The 12788-nt window shown below is 46.7% G+C and overlaps 1 long non-coding RNA gene across 1 annotated transcript in view; it reads left to right on the top strand.

Annotated features, from left to right (window-relative positions):
• LOC140425705 (uncharacterized) overlaps positions 1 to 12214 on the top strand; it is a 75398-nt gene extending 63184 nt beyond the window's left edge. The window contains exon 3 of the long non-coding RNA XR_011947934.1: positions 11812 to 12214. This is a non-coding gene — a long non-coding RNA (uncharacterized lncRNA). The remainder of the gene's footprint in view (positions 1 to 11811) is intronic.
• Positions 12215 to 12788: the final 574 nt, after the last annotated feature.

Genomic DNA, 12788 nt, shown 5'->3' with positions numbered 1-12788 from the left:
GAATGAGCGGGAAAACTAGTGCCCTCTGTCTTTATAGTGACCGTGCCCTAACTGGTGATTGGCTGCTGTGTTGTGTGTGTTGATTGGTCTTGCAGTGTGTCAGTCAGTGTGTGCCTCTGCACCATCATATACTGATGTGTATATTATGACACTTCCTACATTGTTAGCTTGTGATGACATTCAGAGAAACTCATGATACAACGTGTCCTGTTCTCCCCGCCCCCACAAATAAAAAGAGGACATGCATATATTCATCCAGCTCTGACGATTGTAAGTTACAGTAAAAGGTAACTTAGAAAGATAACTGAATCATACATGGTTCAGTTGGCAGCAGGGTTTTGCCTCTGAGTCAGAACATCATAGATTCAAATTCAATTCCAGAGCACCAAGTCAAGGCTGAGACTGCAGTGCAGAACTAAGAGAGTGCTGCACTGTCATCGAGTCACAACAGGACACTGTTGTATGTTGGAAGTGCCCTCTTTCAGATGCGACATTAAACCAAGGCTCTTTGGCCCATCGAGTCTGCACCGACAAAACATCACTAAATCTACACAAATCCCATTTTCTAGCACTTGGACCATAGCCTTGGATGTTATGACATTTCAAATGCTCATCCATGTACTTTTTAAAGTTTGTGAGCTTTCCTTCCTCAACTGCCCTCCCAGGCAGTGCATCCCAGATTCCCACCACCCACTGGTTGAAATTTCATTTCCTCAAATCCCCTCGAAACCTCCTGCCCCTCACCTTATAATTATGCCCCTCATTATTGACCCTTCAACTAAGGGGAACGTCTGCTTTCTATCCACCCTGTCCTTGCCCCTCATAATCTTATACACCTCAATCAACTCCCCTCTCAGCCTTCTCTGCTCGAAACAAAAGAACCTGATCCTATCCAGTCTCTCTTCATAGCTAAAATGTTCCTTCCCATGCAACATCCTGGTGAATCTCTTCTGCACCGTCTCCCATGCAATAACATCCTATAGTGCGGTGACCAGAACTGCACATCGTACTCCAGTTGTGGCGTAACCGAAGTTTCGTACAGCTCAAACATAACCTTCCTTCTCTTATTATCTATGCCACAACTGATAAGGCAAGTGTCTCGTATGCCTTAACTGCCCCATTCACCTGTCCTGCCGCCTTCAGGGATCTGTGAACAAGCACCCCAAGATCCCTCTGTTCCTCTGAGCTCCCTAATGTCCCGCCATCCATTGAGTATGCATGGAATAGAAGGTGAGGACAAAACCTTTGCTGTTAGATGCGATTCATCGATTGGGTAGCACTTGCTGAATAATTCTGAGAGTAATAATGGTTACATTTATAACCAATTAGACAATCATTCACATTCATAACATGGCTCATGTATGCTTGCTGGAAGTGATGCATGTATATACACAGGGACCCATTCTCTGAAAAGAAAAGAAATATGTTCAGACCTTACACCTTTCATGAGTTGAAAAAGAACATGCTGGAAAAACGCAGCAGGTCTGGCAGTATCTGTTGAGAGAGAAACAGGTTAACGTTTTGAGTCTGTGTGACCCTTCTTTACCCAGTTTCTTGTTCAGAGGTAGGTCAGCTACCCACAGTGACAAAAGACCACCAAAGCAGTTGTTGACCTGGTTAAACTAGCTCAATGTGATCCTGCTAACATGGGGTCGCCACCCCACCAGGATTGGCCTGGTGTCTCCAGGATGTAAAACTTAATCACCAGGATATACGGTATTTTTATTGGGTGGCACAGGGGTCAGCACTGCTGCCGCACAGCTCCAGGGACCCAGTTTCAATTCCGGCCTCGGGTGACTGCCTGTGTACAGTTTGCACATTCTCCCCGTGTCTGCGTGGGTCTCCTACGGGTGCTCCGGTTTCCTCCCACAGTCCAAAGATGAGCCGGTTAGGTGGATTGGCCATGCTAAATTGCCTCTTAGTGTCCAAAAGGTTAGTTACTAGGTTAAGGGGATCAGTTGGAGGTGTGGGCGTAAGTAGGATGCTCTTTCCAAGAGAGGATTCGATGGGCCGAATGGCCTCCTTCTGTACTGTAAATTCTATGACACTGTTGAGTGTTGGACGTACCCTCTTTAAGATGAGACATTAAACCAAGGTCCTGTTTGCTCCATCATATAGTTAAGAACTCCCAGGCTGTACTTTCAAACAAGAGTAGGGAAATTCTCCTTGGTATCCTGATCAATATCTTGCAACTAACGTCAGCAAATGATTAATCCAATGATTACATTTATGGGACCTTGTTGTGTGCGAATTGGCTGCCAGGTTTCCGACATTACAACAGTGACAACACAACAAATTTATTTTTGAATGTCCTCAGGTCATCAAAGGTGTTACACCATAGAAACTACAGTGCATAAGTAGGCCATTCAGCCCACCAAGCCTACACGGGCCCTTGGAAAGAGCACCACAACTCCACCCTATTTCCTTAACCCAGTAACCCCACCTAACCTTTTTGGACACTCAGGGCAATTTAGCATGGCCAATCCACCTAACCTGCACATCTTTGAACTGAGGGAGGAAACCGGAGCACCCGGAGGAAACCCACGCAGGCAAGGGGTGAACGTGCAGACTCCGCGCAGACAGTGACCCAAGCCGGGAATCGAACCTGGGACCCCGGAGCTGTGAAGCAACAGTGCTAACCACTGTGCTACCGTGCTGCCCATATCAATGCAATTGATTCTCCTGTACTATTCTTTCTGTTCTATTCTATTGTTATGTAAGCACACGTGGCAACTAACTTGTGCATCGCAACACTCCACAAGCAGCCAGTAATATAAACTGCTAGCTAATTTTTTATTTGATAGTTCTGGTTCGAGGAGCAATGTTGTCCAGGCCCCTACTTCGGATAGACCTAATACTGACTGAGTCACACCAGCACTGAGCGTGAGGGCAGAGGAGTGGCTTTTTCAGGCTGTCCAGTAACACTGGTGTTCACCTTCATGTGACCCCCTGAACACCACAAACTATTTCAGGAAGAGCTTGACTCACATTCCTGTTCAATGCTGCAGGAGTGTGAGAAGGTTTATCGGGGCTCCCCTCACGGGTGGCATGTGGATAAAGGCTGTACAAACTTGCATTCTCTGGACCCATTCGCAGCCTTCAGTTACCTGACCTCAGTCGAGGGATAGCACCTCAGGCTCTATGGACCAAATGCCCTTTTTCTGTGCTGCACTAAGTTATCATTGTGGTGCACCCACCTCTGCGCTCCGCCGAGACAAAATAAGCCTCGTCCCTCACTCCTGACCTCAATCCAGGACGGTCCAGCTTGGCCGCGATCCTTTCATTGTTGAGCAATGCGCTGACACTCACTGTCTGGACTGGATGAAGCATTTGCTGCATGTGAATCAGTTGCTGTAAATACACATTGCAATCGTGGATGCGCTTCAAAAATTCTTTGTTGGCAGTAAGTCTTTGGAATGACCTGAGGCCCTGAAAGGTGCTAATATGGGTCTATGTATTACATGGAATTAGAGACAACACAGCACAGAGAGAGGCCCTTCAGGCCTCACATCATGCCGGCTCTCGACAGGATAGTCCAATTCCATTCGCATTCCCCCGTTCTATCTCTGCCGCCCTGTACGTTTATCTCCCTCAAATACCCATCCGATTTCCTTTTGAAATCTTTTATTATCTCTGCCTGCGCCATCCTGGTTGGCTGTGCATTACCACTTACTAACGACCTTCAAAGTGAAAACATTCCTTCTCATCTCCCTCTTAAAAGGAAGCTACTATTCTAAAACTGTGCCCCCCTAGTTCTGATCTCCCCACAAGAGGGAATCTCCCCCCCCCCCCCCCCCCCCGCCCGCCCCAGTATCCACCCTGGAAAATCTCCTCAGGAACAGTAAAGTCGCCTCTCATTATTTTGAACTCCAATGGGTACAGCCCCAACCTGTTCAAACTTTCTTTGGAAAATAAGCCCTTCATCCCAGGAATGATTCAAGTGAACCGTCTCTGAAGTGCTTCTAACGTAATTATATAATTCTTCGAATAAGTGATCATACTGTACAAGTGTTCCCGATGTGGTCTCACCCAGGCCCTGTGCAGCTTCAGTTAAACTTCCCCATTTTTATATTCAACTCTCCTTGCCATAGATGTCAGTTTTCCATTTGCCTTCCTAATCATTTGCTGTACCTGTACACTAACCTCAGGTGATTCATGTACAGGGACATCCAGATCCCTCTGTACCACTAAGGTTTGCGATCATTAAGTGGACAGGTTCACATTTTCCCACATTCTACTCAATCTGCCAAATTTCTGCCCACTCAGTTAACCCGCCTGTAGACCTTTGTAGACCCTCTACCTCCTCATGGCAACTTACTTTCCCACCTACCTTGGCCCCATCGGCAAACTTAGCAACCAGCCAATCGGCCCCTTCACCCAAATCATTGATGTAAGATTGTAAATAGCTGAGGCCCCAAATCCAACCCCTGTGGCATTTGAAATGCATCTCAAACACTTATCTTGGAGGTTGGAAACTCCACTTCCCAGCGGGATTCGGGTTTTCTAGTACATGCCGCCGGGAAGTGTCCGCAGGTGCGCAGTTGGAGTCTTTACTGTGCTTGGGTCATGAACCCGGGTTCCCTGCTGACAGGAACTGGCCGCAAATGCGCGGTTTGTCTATTTTATCATCTTCAGAACAATGATTTATTGATGTCCACGTGGTTAAGTAACAATCAGAATCTTACACAGACCAAGTTATCATAGAGTTACATTAGAGTTTCCTGGAACAAGCCTTATGTGCGACTGTCCACGTGTACGCCTTACAACCTTCTGATGAGAGTCCGATGTCACATGACCGATGTCTCAAAACCGCATGATAGATCTGTACCGCCACCTGCTGGTTGGAGGTAGCACCACCATCTATATACAATATTGTCTGCAGGCATATCATCACAGATGGGAACCAGCAAGTCAGGTGACCAGGAACCTGAGTGTCATTAGTAAAGGAAGGTGTCCCAAGGAGCAGGGAGGGGGACAGGGAGATGTTGCAGAAGAAGGTCATGGGCAGGAATAAACACAGGGATCAGAGAGAGGTCCCAGAAGTCAAGTTGAAAGAATAGAACATCGCAATAGTCTCAGAGTTAAAGAGAGAGTTGCAAGGAGCAGACTTGAAACAGAGCGGGCCTGGGAGAAGCCCTGAAGATTCGAAGAGGCAGCCAAAAGCCGGTGACTCCTCCCCCCACTCCTCCCCTCCTGATTATTTTAAACTACAATGGGTACAGCCCCAACCTGTTAAAACTTTCTTCACTCCTCGATCCCCAAAACACCGCCGATCTGTTTTAGAGTCTCAACTGCTTTCCTCGCTGACATCAGCAAGTTCATCACACATTATTCATTGTAATTGTAAACCAGTTTTACACGGGGTACTTGGGCTTGACCATTTTCATGACTTGTGGTGTAAAAGTCAAACTTCCGGTTGATAGCTGAAATGCTGACAACAGAATTCATGTTTCAAGACCTTTACTGTAACAAACAGACTAAAAGTACCGTTGATTAAACTCTATTTTTGTCGGCAACATATTGGATTGCATTGGATTTGTTTATTGTCACGTGTACCGAGGTACAGTGAAAAGTATTTTTCTGTGAGCAGCTCAACAGATCATTAAGCACATGGGAAGAAAACGGAATAAAAGAAAATACAGAAGAGGGCAACACAAGATATACAATGTAACTACATAAGCACTGGCATCGGATGAAGCATACAGGGTGCAGTGTTAATGAGGTCAGTCCATAAGAGGGTCATTTAGGAGTCTGGTGACAGTGGGGAAGAAGCTGTTTTTGAGTCTGTCCGTGCGTGTTCTCAGACTTTTGTATCTCCTGCCCGATGGAAGAAGTTGGAAGAGTGAGTAAGCCGGGTGGGAGGGGTCTTTGATTATGCTGCCTGCTTTCCCCAGGCAGCGGGAGGTGTAAATGGAGTCCATAAGACCATAAGACCATAAGACATAGGAGCGGAAGTAAGGCCATTCGGCCCATCGAGTCCACTCCGCCATTCAATCATGGCTGATTTCAACTCCATTTACCCGCTCTCTCTCCATAGCCCTTAATTCCTCGAGAAATCAAGAATTTATCAACTTCTGTCTTAAAGACACTCAATGCCCTGGCCTCCACCGCCCTCTGTGGCAAGGAATTCCACAGACCCACCACTCTCTGGCTGAAGAAATTTCTCCTCATCTCTGTTCTAAAGTGACTCCCTTTTATTCTAAGGCTGTGCCCCCGGGTCCTCGTCTCCCCTGCTAGATGAAACAACTTCCCTACGTCCACCCTATCTAAGCCATTCATTATCTTATAAGTTTCTATTAGATCTCCCCTCAACCTCCTAAACTCCAATGAATATAATCCCAGGATCCTCAGACGTTCATCGTATGTTAGGCCTACCATTCCTGGGATCATCCGTGTGAATCTCCGCTGGACCCGCTCCAGTGCCAGTTTGTCCTTCCTGAGGTGTGGGGCCCAAAATTGGTCAATGGATGGGAGGCAGGTTCGTGTGATGGACTGGGTGGACTAGGACATTTATAATTTAAATGTTATAAAAAACTGTGCCTCGTTACTTTTAACATGACCGAAAAACCCACTTCGTGGGCATACCTTACACCAGTGTTCTTCAAACTTTTTTTCTGGGGACCCATTTTTACCAACTGGCCAACCTTCGGGACCCAACCCGACCTTCGCGACCTACGCCGGCTGACCTTCGCGACCCACACCGGCCGACCTTCGCGACCCACGCCGGCCGACTTGCGCGACCCACCATTTTCTCTTACCTTGTTTGCTGCTGACAAAAATGGAGGAAATGGCTTTGGGTCCCTTTGGCCCTCGTACACGCTCCTCCAATGGAACCTGTTGGATGAAGGTGAAGCCTTCCGGTGTCGGAAAGTATGGAGTCTCCATCTGTCCAAAGTTCTGAATTTTTTTCCTGTTAAATTTTATGAAATAAACCCCCCCACCCCCGAACTTGTAAAAAAAAATAAAAAAAAATGAATAAAACCCTCCGGAGCTTGTAAAAAAAAATAAAATGAATAAAATAAATGAAAAAAATAAAAATTAAATGAATGAAATAAATGAATAAATGAATAAAAACCACTACAGAACTTGTAAAACAAAAAGCTGCAACCGTTTAAAAAAAATAGCGGCCGTACTGCGCATGCAGATCATCAATGCGGCCGAATTTTTTCTTAACATGTTCGCGGCCGCTTGCAGCCAGCGTTATGAAAAGCCGGCTGCTGCACGGGTATTTGCGTAATCGGGAGTGCCGCGGACAACGGCTCCGCGACCCTCCCGACACCCGTCCGCGACCCACCCACGGGTCGCGCCCCCGACTTTGAAGAACACTGCCTTACACTGCCCCTTAAATAGTCATTCAGTTTTCACAGACCTTGTTCAAAGTAATTTTTAGGGGGTGCTTACAATTCATCCCTTTCCCACTTGGCAGCCTTTGACTCAGAACTGTCTTTCACGGTGAGAGTTTTTCCTGGCCACTCTCTGTCCAGCCCAAACTATGCAAATCTTCCAGCTTTGTTTCAATGACATTTATCTATTCAATTCGAATGCAAGCACATATTTAAAATACTTAAAAAGTATTTAAATATACACTTGCAATGCCAAGGCATACAAGGCTATGGGCCAAGTACTGGAAAATGGGATTAGAATAGTTAGGTGGCTGATTTTGACCTGCGCAAATGATATGGGCCAAAAGGCCTTTTCTGTACTGTGGACCTCTATGACTCTATGATAGAGCTTTACAGCATAGAAAGAGACCCTCAAGCCCATTGTTCCTGTGCTGGCCATCATGCACCAATCTATTCTAATCCAGTTTTCCAGCATAGCTGTAGCAGCTAACACCTTTAAGGGGTGGAGATGTGCATAGAAGGGTCATGTGACCCAATCAACCCAATGGGGAACAAGCACAGGGATCTCGGTGCTGAGCATGGCTTTTGCAGCTAGTGGTGATCCTAGCGCTGAGAATGAAGACATTGCTTATAGTACTCTGTACATAGTTTGGATTTCTTAAATCTATTGTTGTTAGTTAGCTAACTCCTGGGCGCCAGCTATTGCATTTACTACAGTAGCCTTGTATGCTTTGGCGTTTCAAGTGCTCATCTAAATGTTTCTTAAATGTTTGGAAGATTCCCGCCTCTACCACCCTTTCAGGCAGTAAGTTCCAGATACCCATCACACTCTGGGTGAAAAAGATTTCCCTAAAATCTCCCCTAAATCTCCTGCCCCTCACCGTAAATCTATCTATTGGAAGTAGAGGGACAGTTTAAAGCAGTGTTCTTCAAACTTTTTTTCCGGGGACCCATTTTTACCAACCGGGCAACCTCCGGGACCCAACCCGGCCGACCTGAGCGACCCACCATTTTCTCTTACCTTGTTTGCTGCTGACAAAAATGGAGGAAATAGTTTTGGGTCCCTTTGGCCCTCGTACACGCTCCTCCAATGGAACCCGTTGGATGAAGGTGAAGCCTTCTGGTGTCGGAAAGTATGGAGTCTCCCATCTGTCCAAAGTTCTGCATTTTTTTCCTGTAAAGTTTTATCAAATAAAACCCCCCCGAACTTGTAAAAAAAAAGATGATTAAATAAATGAAAAAAATAAAAATAAAATGAATAAAATAAATGAATAAACCCCCCCGAACTTGTAAAACAAAAAGCTGCGACCGTTTAAAAAAAAGCGGCCGCGCTGCGCATGCATGCCCGATCATCGGCGCGCATGCGCATAGTTTTGTGCATGTGCGCCCATGGTGTAGCATGCATGCGCAATGCGGCTGCATTTTAAAAACTTATTCGCGGCCATTTTGATGGCCGCTTGCAGCCGGCATTATTAACAGCCGGCTGTTGCGCGCGGATTTGCGTGATCGGGAGCGCCGCGACAGACGGCTCCGCGACCCTCCCGACACCCGCCCGCGACCCACCCGCGGGTCGCGCTCCCAAGTTTGACAATGCCTGGCTTAAAGCATTACTGTTAAAAAACCAATGTTTTAACACCTTCCTGGGACCTTAGAGACAAGTAATCTGACCTCTATAAACACAGATGCTGCTGCTATTGTGTCCAGGAGTGAGCACCTTACACCTTCTCCCCAGTAAAACAACCTGGGCCTTGGGGATCTAATTGAAACTATAAAATTCTGACAGGGCCGGACAGGCTGGATGCAGGGATGTTGTTTCCTTTGGCTGGGGTTTGAGAACAAGGGGGCACGGTTTCAGGATACAGGGTAGGCCATTTAGGACTGAGATGAAGGGAAATTTCTTCACTCAGAGGATGGTGAAGCTGTGGAATTCTCTACCACAGAAGGCTGTGGAGGCCAAATCATTAAATATATTTTATAATAGACAGATTTCTAGATGGTATAGGTGTTAAGGGGAGAGTGCTGGAGCATGGTGCCACAGTGGTTAGCTACTTCCTCACAGCTCCAGGGACCTAGCTTTGATTCCGGCCTCGGGTGACTGTGTGGATTTTGTAAGTTTTCCCCGTGTCTGTGTGGGGTTTCCTCCGGGTGCTCCAGTTTCCTCCCACAATCTAAAGATGTGCAGTTTAGGTTGATTGGCCACGCTAAATTGACCCTCAGTGTCCAAAAGTTGGATGGGGTTACGGGGATTGGGTGGGAGAATTGGGCTGAGGTGCGATGGGAAGTTGTGTGTGGAGTCTGAAGAGATAGGCGAGATACTAAATGAATATTTTTCGTCAGTATTCACTCAGGAAAAAGAGAATGTTGTGGAGGAGAATGCTCAGACCCAGGCTATTAGAATAGATGGCATTGAGGTACGTAGGGAAGAGGTGTTGGCAATTCTGGACAGGCTGAAAATAGATAAGACCCCGGGGCCTGATGGGATTTATCCTAGGATTCTCTGGGAAGCCAGGGAAGAGATTGCTGGGCCTTTGGCTTTGATTTTTATGTCATCATTGGCTACAGGAATAGTGCCAGAGGACTGGAGGATAGCAAATGTGGTCCCTTTGTTCAAGAAGGGGGGTAGAGACAACCCCGGCAACTATAGACCGGTGAGCCTCACGTCTGTTGTGGGTAAAGTCTTGGAGGGGATTATAAGAGACAAGATTTATAATCATCTAGATAGGAATAATATGATTAGGGATAGTCAGCATGGCTTTGTGAAGGGTAGGTCATGCCTCGCAAACCTTATCGAGTTCTTTGAGAAGGTGACTGAACAGGTAGATGAGGGTAGAGCAGTTGATGTGGTGTATATGGATTTCAGTAAAGCGTTTGATAAGGTTCCCCACGGTAGGCTATTGCAGAAAATACGGAGGCTGGGGATTGTGGGTGATTTAGAGATGTGGATCAGAAATTGGCTAGCTGAAAGAAGACAGAGGGTGGTGGTTGATGGGAAATGTTCAGAATGGAGTTCAGTTACAAGTGGCGTACCACAAGGATCTGTTCTGGGGCCGTTGCTGTTTCTCATTTTTATCAATGACCTAGAGGAGGGCGTAGAAGGGTGGGTGAGTAAATTTGCAGACGACACTAAAGTCGGTGGTGTTGTCGACAGTGCGGAAGGATGTAGCAGGTTACAGAGGGACATAGATAAGCTGCAGAGCTGGGCTGAGAGGTGGCAAATGGAGTTTAATGTAGAGAAGTGTGAGGTGATTCACTTTGGAAGGAATAACAGGAATGCAGAATATTTGGCTAATGGTAAAGTTCTTGGAAGTGTGGATGAGCAGAGGGATCTAGGTGTCCATGTACATAGATCCCTGAAAGTTGCCACCCAGGTTGATAGGGTTGTGAAGAAGGCCTATGGAGTGTTGGCCTTTATTAGGAGAGGGATTGAGTTCCGGAGTCATGAGGTCATGTTGCAGCTGTACAAAACTCTGGTACGGCCGCATTTGGAGTATTGCGTACAGTTCTGGTCACCGCATTATAGGAAGGACGTGGAAGCTTTGGAGTGGGTGCAGAGGAGATTTACCAGGATGTTGCCTGGTATGGAGGGAAAATCTTATGAGGAAAGGCTGATGGACTTGAGGTTGTTTTCGTTAGAGAGAAGAAGGTTAAGAGGAGACTTAATAGAGGCATACAAAATGATCAGGGGGTTAGATAGGGTGGACAGTGAGAGCTTTCTCCCGCGGATGGAAATGGCTAGCACGAGGGGACATAGCCTTAAACTGAGGGGTAATAGATATAGGACAGAGGTCAGAGGTAGGTTCTTTACGCAAAGAGTGGTGAGGCCGTGGAATGCCCTACCTGCTACAGTAGTGAACTCGCCAACATTGAGGCCATTTAAAAGTTTATTGGATAAACATATGGATGATAATGGCATAGTGTAGGTTTGATGGCTTTTGTTTTTTGACTTCCCATGTCGGTGCAACATCGTGGGCCGAAGGGCCTGTACTGCGCTGTATCGTTCTATGTTCTATGTTCTATGTTCTTTCGAAGGGTCAGTACAGACTCGACGAGCCGAATGGCCTTCTTCTGCCACTGTAGGGATTCTATGGTGCTGTGATAGAGGATCAGCCATGATCATGTTGAATGGAGCAGCATGCTCGAAGGACCAAATGGCCTACTCCTGCTCCTATTTTCTATGTTTCTTTTATACTTTTAATAGCCAGATCACCCACACCTGTTGCCAGGCAGATCGCCAAACAGGTCACATGGTCCTCTTCATTTTACTCTAAATTTAAAGACACAGTCCCAAAAGATTACAAGTTCATAAATTTCATAATTGGAGCATTACCCTCCTTGTTTTTGATACATTTGCAGCTGGGAGTACATGAGTTTGAAGATGATGCACACATCCAATGCTAACATGGTGATATCTTGGCAAAATGTAGCTATAAACTGCGTGATTCTTGATCTTGTCTCATTGTCTTTGCAGGAGGTGGGTGTTGCTGGCAAGGTCGACATTGATCACCCATCCTGAGGTGCCCTGGATACAACCAACTGTTGCTGGGCCATGACAGAGGACAGTTATGAGTTAGACACATTGATGTGCGGCTGGAGTTACATTCAGACAAAATAGGTTAAGGACAGCACCCTGCCCACCCCCAGAAAGGACATGTTCGAGCTAATTATTTTTGTAATTGTGGTAGTCACCACTAGCTGTATTATATGTATTACGGAAAGGCCGTAGAGTGGAGGTACATGGGTAAATCCCTGCCTGCTGGCTCCGCCCAGTAGGCGGCGTATAAATGTGTGTGCTTGCTGGTGCTGCAGCCATTCTGATAGCAGCTACAGGAGGCACAGCATCTTTGCTCAATAAAGCCTCGATTATTCCACTACTCTCGACTTTGTGGTAATTGATAGTGCATCAATTTATTGAGCAACGATTTTTAAAACGATAGATCTTCGCATCAAGCCTGATCGCCTGCAGCTGAGCCCTCAAGCAGCCAACGCTACGTCCGCTTTTGACCACTGGCTAGCTGGCTTCAAAAGCTACCTCCGAACATCCGCTAAAGAACCCACGGACGCGCAGAAGCTCAAAGTCTTTTATTCACGGGTGAGCCCTGACATTTTTCCTCTCATCCGGGATGCGCCCACTTACTCCGAAGCAATGGAGCTCCTGAAGGGAGCCAGTTAATCAACTATACGCCAGGCACCCTCTGTCCACGAGACAGCAACTCCCCGGTAAGTCCCTAGACGATTTCTGGCGAGCACTGCACATCCTGGGGAGGAACTGTGACTGCCAGGCAGTTTCGGCAGTCCAGCACACAGAACTTTAATCCGAGACACCTTTGTTATGGGCATGAGATCTACGTATGTCCGCCAGCGCCTATTGGAGGGGGGTACGCTTGATCTTGCAGGAACCAGGCAGCTCGCAAACCCGTTAACAGTGGCCTCCCATAACGTCCAGTC

Source organism: Scyliorhinus torazame, chromosome 6, assembly GCF_047496885.1.
Source record: "Scyliorhinus torazame isolate Kashiwa2021f chromosome 6, sScyTor2.1, whole genome shotgun sequence".
Taxonomy (NCBI): Eukaryota; Metazoa; Chordata; class Chondrichthyes; order Carcharhiniformes; family Scyliorhinidae; genus Scyliorhinus; species Scyliorhinus torazame.
This window is presented reverse-complemented; position numbering and strand designations above follow the sequence as displayed.